This window comes from Falco punctatus, assembly GCF_963210335.1.
Source record: "Falco punctatus genome assembly, contig: scaffold_28, whole genome shotgun sequence".
NCBI lineage: Eukaryota > Metazoa > Chordata > Aves > Falconiformes > Falconidae > Falco > Falco punctatus.
The window spans coordinates 1,256,594-1,275,196 of record NW_027660251.1 but is presented as its reverse complement, the minus strand read 5'-3'; the positions used below and the strand labels follow the sequence as shown (position 1 = coordinate 1,275,196).

Here is an 18,603-nt window from a genome sequence, read left to right as displayed (position 1 = left end):
TCCCCGTTTGTTAGGTAAGGCGAGACACGTTCCTGCTTGTTTCTAAGGAAGCGTCAGGTTTGCCTGCAGTGGGGTGGGCTGAGTTGTCCTGTGCTCAGTCGTGCTGTGCTCAGTCTGGCTGCCCCGAAACAGGAGCTGCCTTAAGGATCCTGCCTAGGGAAGCTGCATCAGAGTGCTGTGCATCATGTTGTAGTGCCCAATTTCGTCCTTCCTTGTTATTGAAGAGAAGCTACAGTAAGGAAAATCTGCTACTTTCATATATTGAAAACCGGGGGAATGTTCATGGAGTTAATGGGGAATTTTACAGGCTGAATTTTCAGGATAAATGGTCTGTCTGGATGCACGCTCGTCAGTGAGAAAGAGTTGGGGCTGGTTTGGGGGCAGGTGAGAGGGTTCCTCACAGTTAAAGAGAGACTTGTGCTCTTCAGCACCAGCACCGCTGCCCATTGCCCAAGGAAGCAAGCTCGGCCGTCGAGAGAAAAGGCAACTTCAGCCACAACTCGCTCCTCCCTGAGCTTCTCAGTTACCTGCCGTGCACATTGACAAGAGCTCAAATCCAAGCAGGGTTTTATCCTAACAGGAGAGTTGCAGCAGGAATCACAGCGTAACTGGGGACTTAACTGATATTTGTCTCACCTTCCCAGGCTTTCCTCACACCCTGTCGTGTCGCCTCACTAACACCTCCTTGGTGCCTGTGACTTTCAACCTTCGCATTCCTGGCGATGGCTCGGGACAGCGCAGCGTCACCAGTTTTGCTCAGATTTCAGACAACGCTTGCCTGTCCTGGAGGAAGGGAGCCCAACATCACGTCAAGCCAATGGAATTTACCATAATGCCTTGCAAAGGCATCATCCGCTCCCAAGGAGCCCTGGATATCCAGGTATGGGATGAGCCCGGCCATACGTGCTTCAACAGGTGGAGCTGCAGCATCAGTGACGCGCGCGAGGGCTGCAGCGCTGCTGGCTTTGGGCATAACCAAGTAAGAGATGGGCTTTTGTTAGCTGAGGGACTCTGGGATGGAGCAGCGTTTTGTTTCCAGAGTCGTAAGCCAAGGATCACGTATCGTGTGGTCAAGCACAGAAGCCGTGCATGTGTTTCTGAGCTGCTTAGAGCGATTTGTTTGATTTGAAGGGGGCCGAGGAAGGGTGAGGACGGAAGGTGGCTGTTGAAAAGAGAGATGCCTTTGCATAAAGCAGTTTGCTTTTCTTCCCGGTCTTATTTTTCCTCTCCTGTTGAGCAGGATGAGTTGCATTCACTGCAGCGGGGGCTGAGAAAGCTCCAGCAGCCATGAACAAACTGCACAGCTTTTGCTGGGCCACGTTTTGCCCTCAGCTTCCCACTGTAAAGCTGAACTCATTCTGGGAAAGTCAACAGATCTCCCCTGGGTTCCCGCTATTGTAGATGCGATGAAAAATTGGTCCCTTAATACAGTGGTGAGTAGACCATGAGTTGTGCTTTGATTTAGCTTACACGTGCCCTGGTGTGCAAGGTGTATTTCACAGGTGGGGTTTGTCAGCAGAGTTTTGTTCCTGGGAAAGGCAGTGGTCCACACGTGGAGCAGCAGCAGAACCAAGGCAAAACGCTCCCTTTCCTTAGCGTGGAAGGAGAAGTGCAGGACACCACGCGTGCGTGGCTGATGGCTTCTGGGAGTGCTGAAGTATTTGACGCTGCTCTTCTCCTCTACCAGGTCACCCTGTGTTCCAACACGGTGAGGCAATACGAGCTGGCGCTGGTGCTGGACGTGGATGGTGTTGGCCAGGAGGTGTTGGCGCTGCCTCTCACAGCCAGGTACCGGCGCTTTCCTTGCAGCTGGCCACCTTTCCCCACGTAGCCAGGCCCAGCACGCTGCCTGGCGTGTGGTGTGCTGGCTGCCGCCCCAAAGGAGAAATGGTGCTTCATGAGCTGGTTCTGCCCAGCTCGCTGTGAGCACAGCCGTGCTTTGCCAGCGGCCGTGTTGAGAAGCACCTGTGCTCAGTGCTCAGGGCCGTGCCTTTCTTGTTCTGTTTTGAAGGCAACAGTGCTTATATTCCTTGTTGGCCTGTCGTCTGGGACTTGAGGAGTAACGAATCTGCAAAGGGCTGCCCCTGCTTCTCCCTGCAAGCGGTGGGCTTGTGCTGGGTTGGCCCAAAATGCAGCATTTGTTTGGAAGGCAGCGAGCAGCCTGCTGAAAGCTGGGGTCTGGCTCAGTTAGTGAAGGCGTGTGCAAATGGGAAAGGGGCTTATGGCAGGACTGGTGGGGGGAAACTAAAGGGGAAACTTGTCCTTGGTGTGGCAGGTGAGCTCAGCTTTCTCTGGTTCTCTTGAGCATGAACATTCCCAGACTTAACCCAAAAGCTGCTCTTGCTGCAGCCACGCTCAATGGCGTTGCGCCGCAGCGGGTGCCAGTTTAATGACAAGAGGGACGCAGTTCGCTGGTGCTGTTCCCTCTCCCAGGCGGTCAGCCAGGCGGTGCCTGGGCTGCAATTTTGTAAAACGAGTGGGAATGGGAAGAGTCAGTGTGTGGGCTGGTGGGTGGAGGACCCAGGCAGCTGCAGGAGCTGGGAGAAGCTGGTCACCCAGTGCGAGAGGCAGGCGGTGCTGGTGCCCTCCATCACGGGGGCAAGCGGCTGAGGTTTCAGGCAGGGCGAGAGCGGTACGGGAGAGGAGGGAGTTGCTTTTACTGAGATGCTGGAGTCTTGTTTTCCTTGAGCTTTGGGGAGCGCTGATCCTCAGCAGGAAGGCTCCCGCAGAGCTCGTGCCTTGCTGGGACTGTGGGAGGGTCCTTGCCGGCCTCCCGGGGCAAAGGAGGGGCAAAGCTTGATGAGAGAGCACTGGGGCAGGGCACTGGGCAGCCTCTGCCACGGGAGTCTCGGGGTCTGCCCCTCCTTTACAAGAGGCTGTTGAGAAAAAAGAAGTTAGAGGTGAGTGATTGCTGTAGAGGTAGGAAATGTCTATCTGGCAGAGACAAATGCCTTGTGTCTATTTCACGCTGTTTGGGGAGTGAACAACTTCTACAGTCTCTCAGTGTCTCTAATTCCCTTTTCTTTCTAACTCTAATTAGAGATTCTAATCTCTTCACCCAGGTGTGTGGTTCCTCCGCTGCACGTGCTCAGCCCTGTTCTGAGGTTCGGACGGTGCTTTCTGAAATTCCCTTACGAGCGGACACTGACCCTTGTGAACAACAGCGATCTTCCAGGCTGCTATGCAGTCCTTCCTCAGGTTTGGCATTGCGTTCGCCTCCTGCCCTCCAACGTCGTTATCGAGGGGTTTATTAGGAAAAAAAGGGGGTTTGGAGAAGACCTTGCTGTTTAGTGTTCAAACCTAAAGTTTTGCAGAGAACGGGAGGCTACCTGAATATGAACTTCAGGAGCGGTTTGAACTCTTTAGGAAGCAGTTTTGGTTCTAGTCTTTGGGGTGCTTTCATGCAGAAGAACTTTGAAGGTTGTGAAAAGCGGCTGCAAGGAGGCCACCAGCACCGGAGTGGGTGTTTGTGGGTGCAGCAGCTTTTGGACCCTGTGAGGATGCTACTTAGCCCCATATAAATCTTGCACCTTGTGTTGCGCTTTTCTGCTTTCTCCTAGGGATTTTTAAAAATGTGGGTGAATTGCTGCTGTGGTAGATGTTAAGGAGCTTGAAGTTTCCTCAGACTCTGAGGTTCTGTCACATTCTGACAATTGTTGTCTTTGATTCTGTCCCTTACAGGAGCACAAGGAGGATGCTGCTGTGTGGTACTCCAGCCCTGTGCCGTGTGGGATTATCCAGCCTCACAGCTCGGTGGAGATCCCGTTTATGCTGGAAGCCCAGGCGATAGGAAGGCAGGACACTATTGCTAGTGTCTCAGTGTTTGGGAATGAAAGTTTCCCGCTGGTGAGTGCTAGGCGAGATGCGTGCCTTTGTGTGACTCATCTTGGTGGGGCATAAAGTGTACAGGGGTTCTGCCAGGGAAAGGGAGAAGGTCATAATATGTGGCTGGTGTGGACAAGGAAAGAAGGGGTTTGTGGCATAAGTAACAGCTAATACCTAGAGAAGGGTGGTGTCCTCTTAGGTGTCTGAGATGTGTTTAATTATGGGCGTGTGAGGCGGGATAACAAGCCCAGCCTGAAACCCAGAACAATTCCTGGGTCTCTCGCTCTCCTGCATTATTAGATGAGCAGCAACTGCTGCTTCATTAGAAGTTTTGTTCAGGAGCACACGGGGACATTGCTGCATGCCGCTAAAGCAAGGGCGGTGTAGGAGGCCGTGCTGAAATGATGAATTCTGTAAAGCTGGATTTAAGCTTTCATGAAAGTCAGGTCCATCCCGCCTGAGAAATATCCATCGTATCTCTTTGCCAAAAGCCCCAGCCAAAGATGCATGAGACTCCACGCTGCTTGCATCTGGAGCACAGACTGTTTTTGTTGGTTTTTTTTCCCTACCAAACTTGGAAAGGGGTGAGGTGAAGCATTCCTGGACTAAAGCCTCCTACAAGACATTGGCATTCAGGCATGTACAGCAGCAACAAAGTGTAGGCAAGAGAATGTTGTATGTGGTGTCCTGGCTTCCACTGGCTGAAACAGAGAACAAATTTAGTTAATAATTTAATTTAAAAACCTTTTGAATTTAAAAGGAGATTAACTTTTGAAGCAGCTGTTTTAAAATGTCTTGTCCTCTCTCTGAGCATGGAAGGGGATATCAGAGGGTTCCTGAGAACCTGAAGCTTTCTGTAATGGAAAGGAAGGCTGGCATTTTGAAAGCAAATGCAGGGATATAAACTTTTTATAAAATGAATTGAAACGATGATGCCAAATCCCCTGGATGCTACTGATCATCTCACCCCAGGCTGCTGGGGATGTGCATGTAAACCAGTCAACAGCAAGGCCAGGCAATGCAGGCTTTGCAGGGAAGTCTCACGTTTGACAAAACAGTTGCTCGCAGATAGAAGGCATGCTTCCCTGGAAGAGGAGGGTTTCTCCCCACTGGAATAGCCAGTTGTTTAACTGTCACCTGGTTTTTGAGCTGCAGGTCCCTTGAAAAGCTTTTACCCTTGGGCTAACAATTTATAAATTGAAAGTTGACCTTACCGTAATCTTTTCTATTTGGACATGAACGTGTCGATGTTTTGCCCAAAGGGCGAGCATTTCAGCTGGAGAATCATAGCTGTCCCTAAAGAAAGGACTAGATGTGCTGCATTTTCTATAGGTCTGTCTTCTGGTTGCAGTGCAGTTCCAGCAGTTCCCTGGTAGCTGACGCACCCAAAGCTTTCTGGGCTGGCAGAAGAGCTGGCTGTCTTGTTACACGTCCTGCGCTGGTGGCAGATCCTACCCGTACGGCTGCAAGTCTGACCTTGGGAATCGCTGCAGCGTGTTCCAATAGAACTTCAAAGCTCGTTCTTGCCTTAGGCTGGGGTGCCCAGTGTCGATGCCTGGTCTTTACCACCGTTTCAGGCGGAACGTGGTACAGATCTTTCATCCAGGTTGTGCAGAGTCCCTCCACAGCTCTGTTGTCAGGTATTTTGTTTGCAGGTGACCACGTGCCAGCTCCAGTCTGGTGTGTATCATCTGCATGAAGGAGCTGGTAAATCCCAGCCCTGGCGTTACTGGTGGCAAGGCAGCCTCGTGTGCCGCGGGCAGGGGGTTTGGCAGCTGGCCGCTGTCAGAATAAGCGGGCACTCGAGCACAGCTGTCCGCCAGGGTCAGATGCTCTTCGTTCCTAAGTGATCAAATGTGACATGACCTACCTGTTGACAAAGCCAGCGGTGCTGGGGGGGGCGTGGGGGGGTGGCTGGTGGCTGTGTCTGTAGCTGTGGCAATACTGCCGATGGCAGAGCTGCCATCTCTTCTTGCTGCCTTCCTTTCCCTGTGCCATGTTGCCTGTAACGCTGTTGCATGGCATTTTTCTTGTCCCTTTTAAGAACCCTGTAGACAAAGGGGTTGGGGTTTTTGAAGTCCTCTCCTTGGTGGTGAGGGTGCCTGGTGTTAGTACACAGTCTGACAGAAGCCAGCTCACCTGGGCATCCTCCAGATGTTGTTCTGCTCATCCCCAAAGGGCTCTGCCCTACCTTTGCTGCTGCTGTCCCGCTGTCACCAGGAAGCTGAGCTGGCTGGCGAGGCGCAGCTCTTCCCTGCAGCTCCTCCTTCCTGGGAGCTTTGGGCAGCATCACCCAGACATGCATCGTCGTGCATGGCTTCAGTTCCTTATTTTTGAGGCCCCAGCCTTGGTAGGTGATTTTTTTTGGTGCTTAGTTGCACGCAGCAGTGCCCTGTCAAGGGATGAGCATTTCTGGATGCTGCTGCTGCTTCTGGCTGAGTTGGGCTGGTGATTCTGACAGCTGTCAATACCACTTCCTTGAGCCAGACATCATTAAAGGTTGTACACGGTGGAGGCTGGTTTCTTTTTCGGTTAAATCGTACTCTGTGCCCTCCAGTGAATCATACAGCGTCTGGTCAGCATTGGGAGTTTTATGCATTCAGATCCTGTTGAAGTGTTGAGGTGTTTGGAACCAGTGAAATCCACAGCAAGACTGGACAAATTCTCATTGTTTTTAATGATGTGGGAAGGTGGTTTAGCAAAGGGATCTGTGTTCCTCCTCCAGTAGTCTGTGCCAGTTCTGCAAGGAGAAAGCTTTTTGGGTCTGACTGTCAAGAGAAAAAACACCGCTTGAATGATGTAATGAATAATTAATGCCTGTTATTCATGTCATACCGGCAATACACCTAGGCACACATCAGAGGCCATAACTTGCACGATCTCTGCTCTGAAGAGCCTGCTTCGCTTCTGGCTTGTGCTGGTTTTCAGAGGTGCATTTTGGGAATGTCAAAGAAGTAACTGTCCAAGTGTCGCTGTGCAGCAGCAGCGATCAGGGAGGTTTGGGGCAAGGCTGAGCGGCAGAAGGAGCGGGAGCAGGCACAAGGCAGAGAAAGGAGAGCTAACTGTGGAGGAGGTCTGGAAAGGAAAGCGTGGGACCCAGGGTTTCTCTGTCCCCTGAGAACGGGAGCTTGTGGCTTTCAGATGGGATCGCTCCCGAGCCTGCACTTGCCCCGGGCCTTCTGTTTCAGCCTTGCAATGCTGAAAACTTCCAACAGCCGTACTTATCGCCTCGTTGAGGAGGACCCTTAGAGCTGTCTCGTATTTTTTAACTTCCCCTGCTTTTTTTTTTCTTTCCTACCTGCTTCCTGGAGCAGAATGTCTCTTTAGTGAGCGTTGGAGAAGGACCAGTTGTCTACGTGCATCCGAGGGAGATAAATTTTGGCAGTATTGAAGTTCTGCAAGATGCGTCCAAAAGTCTCCACCTCTCCAATCAGGCTGTCATCCCTGCATCCTTCTGTGTAGAGATGGTAAGTATCTGTGGGGCTGTTTCCCAATGAAAATTGACTGGTCTGTAGCAGCCTGTGGCTTGATTTTTACATGCAACGTTTCCATATTGCTGTCTCGGAGAGAAAGCAAGATATTCCGTCCCAACGCAGCGAGAGGAGCCTGGCTCTGGGGGCAGTTTTAGCTGGGGCACCCCCTCAGTAAAGTAGACAGCTTGCATAGACGTTTGTGCAGAAAGGAGTCTGGATCATCTTTACAAGTTTTCCCTTTGTTTTCTGGACGGTATTTAACGGAGAGTCGTGTCTTTGGAGCTCAGAGATCAAGAGGCCCCTGTGGCCCTTTGCTCCTGGAAGGGCATGGATTTCCCGACGCTTTCCCCATTAGGTCTGCGTTTGCTTTGTGTCAGACTGCTGTTTGTGACAGAGTCTGGGGTGTGAAGTTTGTCCTCGGCCTGCTTGTGGTGAGGTGAGTTTCACACCTGCTGGGGACCCGACCAGCTGTGGCGTTGCACAAACACAGAACGGTAAGGGTTGTGTAGCTACAGAGTCTGTGGGCTCCGTCGCGTTGCAGAGCATCTCCGGGGGCCAGCCGCAGGGAAAGGCTGTTTAACTGATGGAGGCCGCAGCTGACAAGCTGCGTGGCAGGTGGCAGGAGGAGGTTGGGTCGCTGCCCTGGCAGGGGGGGCAGGGCTGGTGCAGCCAGGGAGGGCTCCTGTGCAGAGGCTGGGTGGGATGTGCCGCTCACTGGAGGTGGGATCTGTGAGGGGCTTAAAAACAGGGTTGGGGGGAGGTTTGTTCTGCTCCACGCTGGGTGTGTTGGGTTTGTGGAGCTGGTTCACCCAGGCCTGGCTCTGTGGGCTTGGCTGGGTCTGCGGGTAAAGCATCAGGCAGCGTGCGAGAGGCCAGGCTCAGCCCCCTGGGCCAAGGAGGAGGGGGGCGAATTTCCTCCTTGCGGCTTTTCCAGCTGTTTGGGGGACAAAGGTAACCTCCAAGTGGGGGAGGGATTCCCAGGGCAGCTTTCTTTGAATCCACCATGAAAACCCGCTTGCCATCTGTGGCGAGAGCAAGCCACCAGGGATGGCTGGTACTGGTGTTGAAATGATGGGTTTGCATGCCTGTCGCAGGCAGTGACCCGCAGAGCTGTTCGGGTCCTGCTGCCCCGGTGCAATGCCTTCCCTCCTCCCCGGGCAGCTCGCGGTGTCGCCGGGGGGCTTGCAGGGTACATCTGCCCCTCCGTTGCCTCAGGGCCCTAACCCATGGGACTGGGCAATAAAGCCTGTCGTGCTTCACCGCCATCCCTGCCAATCCTGGGGCTGATCGATCACTAGGGCAGTAATACGCGGCGGCTCAGGGACGGTTTCTTTCCCTGCAATGAAGACGGGCTCTGCTTGAGCAGTGGCTTGGACCAGATGGTCTCCAGAGGTCTCGCCAGCCCCAGCTGCTCTGTTACTCTGTGTGTGTGTGGTGATCCCTCCTGCTGACTCCACGGGGCCGAGTTCCCCCATGGTGAGCATCTCTGCTTTTCAGGGCAGCTGCTGCTCTCATGGAGACGTGCCAGGAGGCAGGTCCTGGGAACCTGCTCCGTCAGCCGCTTCACCAAGGGCTCTTCAGCCAGACTCCGGGCACGGTGCTGCTGAGGCTGCCTGATGGGAGCAGCGCGGGCGTGGGCGAGATGTGCCCGAGCTGCGCCCTGGCCCTCAGCAGCTGCCTGCTCTGCTGCTCTTTTGCTGCCCCAGTTGAAGTTTTGCCCTTGGCTGCCTTACGCTGCCTGGCAGCTCCTTGACGGGAAGCAGAGGGGACTGAATAATTGTGGAGATAAAGCCCGAGATGCAGTCGGGTGTCAGGGTGATGCACACGTGTCCATCTGAGAGCGGAGCAGGCTGGGCTGTGCCTTAGCCCTGCTGATGGGTGACACGGGCATCCTTCATTCCCCCGTGTCCCTGAACCCAAGCCTTGTGTCCTGTAAAGCGCCAAAGCCGCTGCTCTGATTCCTGCTTGGAGGTTGCTGCAGGGTGGTGAGCCGTCATTTCCCTGTCTCCCATTTGTTGGCCAATCTGCAAACGGTGGCTGTGAGGCTCAGAGATCATGGTCTCCACTTGAAAGAGCGAGTTATTGGCTGAAATTTTCACAGGAGCGTTGCATCGGGAATGTTATGCGCACTGACCGGCAGCTTGACAAACTGAATGAGGTTAACTGAAGAGGCAGCCACAGGGCAAATGAAAGGCTGGTGTCTTGTTTGAAACAGAAAAGGAAAATGCTGTAATGCAGATGGCCGTGCTGCCACCTCGATGGTACTCTTAACCGTCGAGTGAAAATTGCTCTTCCTGTTAAGGCAAGCTTGCTGCTCGCTTTGGGGGAGACAAGATCATTACCTGAGCAAGCCAGGATGATTTGTGGTGAACTTCACTTTGGGATAGTGACTTCAGGAATTACTTGCAGTTCCCCTCAGGCACCAGCTTCCCTGTACCCCTCTCCTCTCTGCTGGGTGAGTTGTGTCTGTTCTGTTCTCAGTTGCAGGGAGCAGCAGGGAGCATCTCTGCCACCAGAAGAAAATAAATAAAAACCCGCCAAATCTGTGTGTTGAGATGGGGCTTTTTGGGTGGGAAGAGGGGTGTAGGGACTGCATACCTGCATCCTCGGTTGGCTTATCCCTGCTTGCCAGGGTGTCTGCAGATCTGCGACCCTTGGGACCAGTGTGTCGTCCTGTGCTCACCCAGTGAATCCTGTGTCTGTCGGGTGTGCTTTTCCCTGTCAGATTGCTTTCCCAGCTGCCAGGCAGCCCAGCCTGCTAGGGAATCCTCTGGATCCAGCGAGGGGGGGATTTGTGTCTGTCTTGGGTAAAAATGACTGGAGCAATGGGTCAACATGAAGGAGCTGTTGCAGCTTAGCTGGGGGTTGATGTAACCTGCTGACAAAAGCGGCTGTTTCTCCTCCTTGCTCCGCTGTCATTTTCTTTTCCTGCCTTCTGAAGTGTCTGATTTTTGCCGTATTGACAAGTGCCAAAGGCTTGTTATGGCCTGATGGAAGTGTTTGCTCTCCCTGCAGAAAGGGAAAAGCATCGTTCTTAGATCATTTCCTACTTGTTCTTTGTCATGCTGTCTTCTCAGGTATCTTTTGTGTGATTGCTAAGGTTGTCATCTCTTGGCATCACAGAAGGCAGCTGCGTATCACGTCTCTGTGATCAGGAAAGAAAAGACAGGCCTAGGGTGTAATTTTTCTTAATCAGTGGCAGCTTTCTTCTGCCTGCATAACCCCCGTGCTGGGTCTGTTATGTGCTACCGCAGGGTGGCAAATGGTTTCCCAGTGCCTTGTAACAAGGAGGAGAGAGAAAACCTTCCTTGGGGTTTCCTCGTCTCATGACAGTCGTAATGCGGGGTGCTGTCTCCTTCAGCCTGAGCCCTGAGCTCCCTGATCCAGAGCCCTGTGCTCCAGGTGAAGCTCCCTGCTGCCTGGTTTCCAGCAGTGCTTGTACAGCCAGCTGGGTTGTCTTCAGGAGGGTGCCTGGTGGCTCAGTGCAGATCCCCTTCTGCGTTCCCAGGGATGAGCTGCTGCCACATTCAACTTAGACCAAGATTTGGTTGGTTGGTTTTGTTTTTTTTAAAAAAAGCTGTACCTGGTTATCTTGTCACTGGTATTTGCTGTGGATAACTCCATGGATTTTTCAGGCAGCGTATAAAGGCTGTTGGTCAGGTGCGGTGTAAGCAAGGGCAGAACACACAGTTCCCATACTCTCTGCTCCCCTGTAGTGCAGGATTTGTTTCATTTACTAATTTCATTGCTTATTCCCTCAAGCTTTTGATGACATTGCTTTTATTAATGCAATGGCCATATGGAAAGACCGCAAAACACGGAGATAAACTTCCAAACGGTGCCGATGCTGCTTTAGTGACTCTGTTTCTGGGTCTGGCTGACGGGCGATTCTGTTGCTCTCTGAGCAAATGGTGCAGGTTGCGGGCAGTGAAGGCTTTGAAGAGCACATCAGCATTGTCTGCAGTTCTCCCCTGCTACTCTCGCTGAAGTCGGAGCAGACTTCAATCAGCAAGAGGGTGGTTTTCAAATCTACTGTAAATCACTCCCCCCGCCCCCAAAGCAGCTGAATAATTATCCAGCCTGTCAGTGTTTGCTCATAGTGAGACAGAGGCAGACAGTGCTGCGCCCTTCTCATGATATCTGCAGTGCTGTTTAGAAATCAGGGTTAAATTAACTTTCCAGGGTACGGGCAGCACTAGCCCTGCATATGTGGCCTCTTCCAAGGTGAGCAGAAGTTTTGAAGATGGATAGGCTTAACTCTTTCCTGAGCTGTCCCACCAGAGCCTCATGGTGCTCCAAAAGCTCACCTTTAGAATGAAACCCTTGGTTTGGGTTTAAAGGCTGTGTTTTGCTTATACAGCAGTACCAGTTTGTGCATTTCCACCCAGTTTGGTTTTGCCGGAGCCCTTTGTTGTAGCTGACAGGGCCTGGAAACACACAGCATCAGTCGTGAACATGGCTCGTGGCCAGGAGCGTCCAATCTCATGCTGGTGAGGGGTTGTACCAAAAGCCAAGGAAGGTAGAAGGCTGTGTCCCTCCCAGTGTCACTCAGGCTTAGGTCCAGGGCACGTGGGCCTTAAAAGGGGGAGCAAAGGTTTGGAGGAGACCTTGGAAAAGGTGCCTGAAACCTGGCCTTAGGGAAGAGTTTGGATTTTATGGCATCCGGTATCTTCTATGGGTTCATGGTCTTTCAAAATTGCTGTGTTTCAGTAATGGAAGAAATTGTTACTCTGCTCATCTAGGAAAAGGGAACTTGTCACGTTGTGCTGCACCCGCTGGCCAACAGGGTTCAAGAAGGGTAGAAGTCTTCAAAGCAGTTACGCTGCTACAGGCCAGAGTGACTCAGCTGAGCTCTCTTCCCAAGGGAAAAGCAGGAGGATTTTGGTTGTTCAATCCTGTGCTTGGCAGCAGCTGGCCAAGCCGTGTCCGTGTCCTGGCTGGAGAGCCCCAATGTGCAGAGTGGTGGCACTGGTCTCCCCAGCCCAGCGGGGAGGGCAGATGGGACCTGGAGGGCTGAGCAATGGCCAGGGGACACAAATGGAGACAAGCTTCGTTGGCTCACTCAGCAGCTGCTGTTAGCTGAAGCAAGTGTGACAAATTGGGCTCCGTTGTTGGTGGCAGTGAGTGCCACACTTTAATTCTTTTTTTTTTCTTCTTTTTTTTTTTTTTTTTACTGGCTTTAGAGGCTCTGCCTCGATTTCACAAAACATCTCCTTGCTGGTGCTCTGGGGCAGAGGCTCAACCAAAGCGGTCCCCCTGATTTTGCTGAGGAGATGCTGGTGCCGAGGTGCCAGGAGGAGGCTGGTGGCTGGTGGGAGCATCCGGCCAGCCTTGTGCTCTGATCCCCACCCTGTGGGCCTTAGGGTGCTTCTGGGCTCTTTCTGCCACTGGCCGTTTGTGTGGGTGAGGAGTCACTCTGCTATGAAGAGCACAGGCTCCCGCCCCTTAGGACAGCTAAAGCCCCTGGGACAAGGCTCCGTGCGCAGCTGATGTGGCGGGGGGTTATTTCCCTTTCGTGCGTGACCCCCACCGGGGTCGGTGGATCCGCCTGACAAGGTGTGAGCACTCTCTCGCCAGAGCTATGGCTTGGTAAAGTACAGCCGCATTTTTCATGTTGAGTTCTGCTGCTTCTTTCACTCGTGCAAGGCCGGAATGACCAGATGACTTCACTTAACGGGCTCAAAGTAACTTGCAGAGGGCAGCGTGGTGGCTCCTCAGCCATCCCTTGGGGCAGCCATCCAGCCGTCCATCTCTGATGCGCGCTGATGCCCGCTAGAAGCAAACGTTGGCAGCTCTTATTCCCAATGAAATCTGTCCCAGGAGAAGCTAACGATCTCAGCGCTGAGCTTCTCGAAGCGGTTGATGCCAGCCCTTGCCTGGCGCTCTGACTCTGGCGTCCAGTGGTACAAGCTCCTGCAGGGACAGAAATAGCCGCTGTCTTTGTCTGCCCAGCACGTGCAGCTATTGCATCGTGTTCTGGAGCATTCAAGCCTAAGCGAGGAGCAGGGATCTTGTCAGAAGTTAGATTTTGGCCTTCAGAGCAGGGGGATGGATGCTTTTAGCGTGTTCCCAAGGGATTTCTTGTCTCTGGGACACAGCCTGGACCGGTGTAGGCAGAAGCTGACCTAAAAACCTGAGCGGAGCTGGTCCGGCAGAGCCTTTTGGTCCTGGCAGGTCTCCTGTTCAGTGGTGCACTGTGCTGCCCCTGGGACCCACACCAGATGCTAACGGAAAGGATGAGGACGCGATGCAAATCGTGCTCCTCCGGAGTGGGCTGTTGGCCTGGCAGGGCACGGTGGGTCTGCGCTGGGTCACCCCGGGACACTGCGAGTCTGGCTCCATCGAGACAGCCTGTCATTATTCCTCAGTAATAGTTCCTTGGGTACAATTTCCTGCCCGGCTTGTTGCCAAGCTGTGATAAATGAGCTTTGTCAGATAGCAGACTTGCAGATTCACCTCTGGAGCAGCGCTATCGGGTCTCCTTTTCAAGCAAGCTACCCTGTGTCAGCGTGAATCGGAGGAGAAGTTGTACATTAACGTCAGTGAAAACCTGACGCCCACTGGCTCGGTGTGAATGAGCTGGCTGGGTAGCCCTTGGCTGGCGGCAGCGCAGCCGATGCCTCCGAGGCCAGCGACCAGCTGCAGGGACCACAGGGGAGGGTTGGTGGGAATCCTCCGTGGTCAGTGAGGCCCCAGTGTTTACCCCGTGGCAGCCACCTGCCTCCATCCCAGTCTCATCTTGCTTTTTTAGAAATTTTTTTCAAGACTCTTTTTTTGAAGCCCTAGAGGACAAATGAAATGGAGCTGAGTGTATAAATGTTGCTGGTGCCCGGAATCGTTTTGATGCCTTTGGCACACTCTGTTACGGGATGCAGGCATGCAGCCCTGACCTGCTCTACATGGAGGGCACAGCCAGCCTAAGGAGTTAGCGTAGCTGGAGCACCTACGCTTGCTGCTGGGACCCTGAATGCTCAGCAAGTTATCGCTTCCCTGGCCTCCAGCTAGCCTTCACCTTGTCAGCAGAGGTCATTTTGGGGTGTTATTTTAAATGTTTCTGTGACTTCAAAGTGCTGCTTGGTTTTCTGCTGCTCTTCTCCCTTGGGCTGGCTGGTGTCCTGTTAGAGCTCAGAGCTGCCAGCCTGACGGACGGAAGCTCGAGCTAACTTCACCTGGATCGAGCACTTGCTTTTATCATGTCAGGCCTCTGAGCACACCGTTGTTTTCTATTTAAAGGGAAAAAAAAAAGAAAAAGAAAAGGAAAGTAACCCTCTTCTCGACAGTACTGTAGAGTTTTGGATGAGTGGTGCCTGCCATCCCAAACACAGCGCTGAACTGTGATGCATGTAGCACCGATGCTGTGACGGACACTTGAAAGCCACGTGTCTGCATCCCAGTGCATTTCCTGCTGGCCCGGGAGCACTGCGTGCATTTCTCTTCTGCGAGCTTGCTCCTTGTGAATGTGGCTTTAGGTGGGCTGGAGGGGTCCAGCACCTCTGTTGCCCCATCCGTAGAGGGAGGCCCGTGAGGAACCAGAGGAAAAGAGTGCTTGGGAAGCCCAGGCCGTGCCCACAGGGCACATGTCTTGTGGTTTTCTTTCTGCTTCTTGTTTTGCTGCCCTGCTATAAACACTTAGAGCTGACTTTGCCAAAGCAGAGGGCCTTGGGGCACCTCACTGCAGGTGATGATCCGTGGGAACAGAGGGCTGCAGCCCTTGAGGGGCTGTTGAGAAGCCTGACTCTTGGGAAAGAAGACTTTGGGGTTTTATCAACCGCTTTTGCAAAGTTATTCTTTGGGGTCTCAGCAGTATCCCCCAGCCGTGTGGCTGCTGCGGGGGGACTGGAGCAGTCCTGGCTTCCTCTGGCCTGCAGCCTTTACGGCAGAGCCGGCCGCCGTTGTCGGGAAGCCAGGAGATATCAAGTGGCTTCCCTGGGTGTGCCCTCCAAGAGGGAGGCTGGAGGGACAATAGCATTCTCCTGAGGGTGAGCATCCCTTGGGTCAGACAAAGCTGGGTTAACAAAGTGAGTCTGTTAAGGGAGGGTAAAATAGAGGTTGTATGAGCTCCTGCACGGGTGCTGTTTCCAGGCACTGTAGCTCCGAGTTGGGGAAAGGAAGCCTTCATGGTTTTTACCCTCATGTCTTTAATCCTTTTTCTGCATCCCGCAGGAGACCAGTGTCCATGGTTTCCATCCTGAGTTACTGTTTGGCTCATCTTACAGGCTGGCAAACGCTCGCGCTGGAGGATTGAACCCAGTAAAGGAGTGATCCCCCCCGAGAGCGAGGTGTCTGTGGCCATCATAGCAAACTTGGACGACACCGAGAGATTTGAGGATGAGGTGAAGGTGTCCATAGAGAACAGCCACACCTACGTCATCCCTGTCCAGGCTGTTGGCACGGGCACAACGATTGTCACCGACAAACCCATTGCTCCAGAGCTCAACTTGGGCCTCCACTTCAGGTAGGGATCTCTCGGCTCCCGCTTCCCACATGGGCTCGGCAAGGAGTTTTGCTGTAGTCCTTCAGGCTAGTTGTTCTTCAGTGCTCGAGGTCCTGGCTCTGCTTCACCGAAGCCACAGGAACTCCTTTAGGAGTGTTCTATGGCCGTTTGAAAGTTGTTAGATACCCTCAGAAACGACCAAAATGGAAACCAGTTGCTAGATTGTCCCCGATTTGTTTTTAGTTGGAATATATTTATTTCTGTACTTTATCAAAGAATGAGCTGGAGGAAAACAGCAGGTCTCAGAAGCCTCCTGCTGGAAAATGCTACATTACAAGTATAAACATATTTCTGTTTGCAATAACGTTGCTTACCTTTCCACTCGCTATGGACTATTCTCTCGCAAGAGTGGAAAACCTTGGTGGTAGCTTGTTAGCAACTCCTCGACTGAATTAATGGTGCTGGTTTATTTCCCTTCTGCCTGGGAGTCCTGGAGGAGCTGCAGAGTTTCTTTGCCCTGTATCATCCATCAGTCTGCTCGTCTTCCCCGGTTCCCCTGCTGGGCCGCTCTTTATTAGAGGCGCTCGCTCTTCCCTCGTTTCCCCTGCCCGCGTTCCTTGCGGTCTGCCAGCACTGCGGCGGCGGCAGCCCGAGGCAGAAGCGAGCAAGGGTGCCTGCAGGAGCAGCTCTGAGCGGGAGAAGAGGAGAAGTTGGCTGAGGTTGGGTGGGATAAATTGCATGTGCTACCTGAAAGAGCTTAGCTCGGAAGGGGGCATTCACGGATCCTAGTGCGTGTGTCTGAAACTGGCTACATTCTTACAAATGGGAGAAAAAATAAGCCTTTTCAAAGCGCTGTTGCTGTCGGAGTCCTCTTGGGACGAGAATAATACTCTTCTCCAAGTGCCTGTTCCTTTTGCTGGCTGCAAAGAGGCTCCACAGTGCTCCGATACCTAAATTTTGGGCTAGAAAGAGGAGGTTGATGCTGCCTTAAGCATTTAGGCTAGATTAATGGGGGTGGGGTGGGGTGTTGGCGTGTGTTAAATATGCACCCACAAGCCCCCCAGGTAAGCAGGGACGTTACAGGGAGATTGGCACTTGGCCAGCGTGCCCTGTGCTCTGTGCAGCCACAGATGGGCTGCACAGTGGAGGGGAGAGCGTGGGTGGGATTGGTGTCATTGTCCTCTGCCCCCCTTCGTGTCTTTGCCCGCAAGCTAGTTGGGAGCCGCCGTTGGCAGTGGGTGCAGAGCTGCCACCAGGTGAGCTGGGGGGACCCAGGTGACATCCCAGATGAGGTGGGCTTTCCCAGAGCCACAAATCAGGCACCTACCCAGAGCTTCCCCCAGCCTTCATCTGCCGCTGTCCACAACAGAAAACCGGTTCATACTAAGCCTTGTACACATCATTTGTAAAGTGTGTTTCAAAGACTCGTTTGTTCTAATCTGTCACTTCTGTGTTGGTGTTTAGCTGCTTGTGGCAGACGTGCATTTTGCAAGACACGTGTTCTGTACCTTTCAAAAACCCCATAATTGTTGTAGGAACAATTCTGTTCCTGGTGGTGCTCAGATTTATAGAGGGTAGAATAATTATTCCACGCTGGCCTGCAGTTAGTGTTTCTTTACATAATGGAACCAATTTCCATTGAATATTCGTTTTGGTTTATATCTAGCTGTAGTGATCAATCTCTTGTTGTCACTCCATTCCCTCAGCTGGTAGACCGGGTCTTGTTGCTGTGTTTGTCTTGGGGGAAGCTTATGCTGATCCTGCGTTCTCACAGTGCATTTACCTTCCTAAGACACAAAACCAGCTGCCCTGTTCAGCTGATGCGTTGGGGGCAGGGAGAGCTGGATGCTCCCTAAGAGATGGGGGAGTGAGGAGGGGGGGTAAGATGGGCCCCGGCGGTGGGATAACTGGTGCCCAGATCTCCAGATGAGTCTCTGCACCCTGCCAGCTCCCCAGTAGCATCTTCAGAGGAAGCCACCTGAGGCAGCAGCTCCCCAGGAGCAGGTGAAATGGCAGCAGAGCTGCTCGTCCACCCACCTGCAGCCAGGTCAGACCAGCTTCGTGCCTGGTGCAGGGAGACCTGCAGGACGCACCTTGGGAAAACCCTCTGGGTGCTGAGCACCAAAGGGTGATGCTCTGCTCACGAGTACCTGAGGTGACGGATCTTTGCGAAGCTTTTCCTTGCTGTACACAAACTGACCAGCTGCTGGCTGCTGAACTTAGGGCCAGCCGGGGTCTGGCTTTGGCTGAAGCTTCGAGCTAGGTCAGCCTTTTCAGAGGTGGTATTATTGCTGAGCGTGCGGTCAGATAACGCCATTGGGGTGCTGAAGCTGGGTGACCGCTGGGAAATAGCAGCCCCCATAACGTTTTCCATCTCTTCTTCTAGCTTTGATCGCTGCTGTTACCATTTCAAGGTGACAAACAGAGGACGACGCACCCACCAGCTGTGTTGGTCAACAGAAGGCTTCCCCATGTTCAGCCATCGTGACCGTCTCCGTGCCGTCAGTAACACCAAGGGCACAGATTCCTTCCAGAGCCCCAAACCTGCCTGCCCTGTGTTTAAGCTTCAACCACTGAGGACAGAGCTGATGCCGGGCAAGACTGTGGAGATGGTGCTGGAAGGCTCCTCCAGCACTCCCCAGGTGAGTTGCCCCACGAGGGCTGCGCCCTCCCCACCAGGTCACCTCCGCTGGGGCTTCTTCCGACCCCTTGACATTTGCCTTGGGAAAAGGAGCAAGCGCTTTCCAGAAACTGTTTTAATGCCACAAGTTACCATGGCAGCACCGGCTGCTTTCCTTGCTGGCCACCATCAGTGTTTCCATAGTCACCATAAACCCAGCTCGCTGGTACCAAAATGCTGGCTGAAGGGAA

At 53.1% G+C, this 18,603-nt stretch overlaps 1 pseudogene across 1 annotated transcript in view; it reads left to right on the top strand.

Moving 5' to 3' along the window:
* LOC308057365 (hydrocephalus-inducing protein homolog) overlaps window positions 1–18,603 on the top strand; it is a 251,878-nt pseudogene that overhangs the window by 35,348 nt on the left and 197,927 nt on the right. The window contains exons 13-19 of the transcript in view: window positions 645–880; window positions 1,688–1,788; window positions 3,063–3,198; window positions 3,682–3,846; window positions 7,140–7,292; window positions 15,515–15,753; window positions 18,119–18,374. The product of the transcript in view is annotated as a hydrocephalus-inducing protein homolog (transcript). The remainder of the gene's footprint in view (window positions 1–644; window positions 881–1,687; window positions 1,789–3,062; window positions 3,199–3,681; window positions 3,847–7,139; window positions 7,293–15,514; window positions 15,754–18,118; window positions 18,375–18,603) is intronic.